This window comes from Pinus tabuliformis, chromosome 9, assembly GCF_031772625.1.
Source record: "Pinus tabuliformis cultivar Carrire ecotype Pingquan chromosome 9, CPIR1, whole genome shotgun sequence".
Taxonomy (NCBI): domain Eukaryota; kingdom Viridiplantae; phylum Streptophyta; class Pinopsida; order Pinales; family Pinaceae; genus Pinus; species Pinus tabuliformis.
Window position 1 is genome coordinate 1876806730 of NC_142307.1, and position 2365 is coordinate 1876809094.

The window sequence follows — 2365 nt, forward strand, 5'->3', positions numbered from 1 at the left end:
TTTGAGATATATCTGAAATTTACAATCTATATATATATATAAATAATTGTTCAAATTATATAAACTATAATCTATAAATGGCTAAAATTATACGTATATAAAGTCATTTACCTATCCAAATTTGAACGTTAAAAACTATAGTATAAACTACGGAGAACACGAGACAACTCGAGCAATTCAAGAAATTAGGAAAGGAACAAATCCACTACAGAATAAATTTGCATTCATTATGTTAAATCCAATTGCTAATCAGGTAAATATATCTATAAACATTTTATTGAAGTTACATACAAATCACTGCAATTAATATTACTAAAATTACAAATAAATTTGGCAATAATACCTTGCATGATCAAAAGTATTCGATCCACTATCCATTATCAAAAGTATTCTATTGTACTATAGCGCCAAGGAGCTTAAGCAAGCCGTAGGTTGCTAACATGGCCATCCAACCTCCTATCAATACTCTCAGAGTTCCTTTCACCAGGGGAGAACGGCCATAGTAAGCTCCCACAACACCAAAAGCGGCAAGGGTCACGCTCGACACGGATGCCAGCACTACATCTCTGATAAGGTGATTGCTGATGAAGGCTGCTGAGAGTAAGGGCACGGTTCCTCCAGCACAGAATGCCAGGGCTGATGCAAGTGCCGCCTGGAACGGGTAGGGGAGGCTCTCGTCCTCTTCATCATCGTTAGGGTTTCGAAGATTGCTGTCTCTTATTTTCATGTGAGAGACTTGTGCATCACGTTGAGAATACACAGAAACGAATTCTCAAATGGCCATACTGCAAGCACCAGCAGTATTAAATATAATTTTATTTATATTCTGATTTTGAAGGTATAAGTCATATTTATTCATATTATTATTTAAAAGGAAACTTCATATATATGTAACTCATGCTTTAAACCCTAATTAAAGTCGACTTTATCCATTCAATCCACTATAAGAAGGAAATATAAAGAGACCGAAAGTCGAGAAGGAGAGGTCTCAATATTGACATCATTCCATGTAATAGTTCTCCTTACTCAAATACTTTTTCTCTAATTTTTTTCTTTCTCTATTTTCATATTTTATCAATATTTTTGTGATAACTTTCTTAGAATAGTAATTGGTATTAGAGCTAGTTACCACTCCATGAGAACCAATGTTTGAAGCATATTCTAGTTTCAGTGTTTTGCATCAATGTCTAACTTCTTTTCGAAATAGTATCATACTATCATTCTTAATAAATTATTATCAAGGGAAAATCATATAGAAATCAAAATAAAGAATGAATTGATGACAAGTTAATTTCATAGGTTTGGTTACAATTGAATTTTTATTGATCACCACTCATGAAGTCATTGATGCATTAGTCAATAAAAAAGTATGAAATATCAACATGTTGAATCAATTATAACATGGAGAGATTAAAATTGTGACTAAGAAGGATCAAACTATCAGGCTACTACATTAGTATCTTATTTACAGAAAATGTAGCACACCATAATCAACATAACAATGTTAGCATCATTCTTACATATCAAGGAAAACAAGTGCTAATACATCTTGAAGTCAAGAACAAATAAATTTGAAACTATACTTCTCTTATTAGAGAGTTCCAAAAAGACCCTTTTTCGTTTGCATTAATCCTTTTTCAATGCTTCAATATTGTTCAAGTCTTTAAACATCATACCAACTTGTATAGTCAACCTTATCTAATCGATGAAAATTACAAATATTATTCATTCAATTAGATGAAGTTTTCCTTCCACATGATCTAAAAACAAATCATTTTTATGGGGGGTGGAGTGTTTGTAATATACCTATGACATTTTTTTAGAATAGAGGCATCAACAACTAGGTCAGTCTCATACTCATTTGACATAATGTCAATTCCAGCCGGTACCACTATAATCCCTAGGTGTAACCACCTTGTCCTTAGGACATTAAATAAGTTTTGAATATTTGGGTGATTAAACATGGGACCTCCGTCAATCACATTTACTTTACATAACATGGGCTTGCAGAGTAAGCTACTCGAGGGGCTACTATACCTAAGGCATATTAGATCTATTATCACAATTCAATAAATAAATATCATGTAATAATGTTATTGGACAATTTCTATGTAATGAAATTATTAATATGTAATAATGATCTATCATGCACTTTGCAACGAAAGGATATAACATTCATACATATATTTCTTTACATTACCATTACATCCCAAGAACATGGAAAGTAATCATTAATAATAAATATTTATCCCTCGGAGAATATATGGGAAAATTAGAGACTATACAACTTGTAAATTATCACTTAAAATATCTATGTATCCGTCACATTCATGACATGACTTAAAATTTATACTATATCATTGTC

The 2365-nt window shown here is 31.7% G+C and overlaps 1 pseudogene; it reads right to left on the reverse strand.

Moving 5' to 3' along the window:
- Nucleotides 1-391: 391 nt before the first annotated feature.
- Nucleotides 392-727, reverse strand: LOC149156387 (vacuolar iron transporter homolog 2.1 pseudogene; annotated as a pseudogene).
- Nucleotides 728-2365: the final 1638 nt, after the last annotated feature.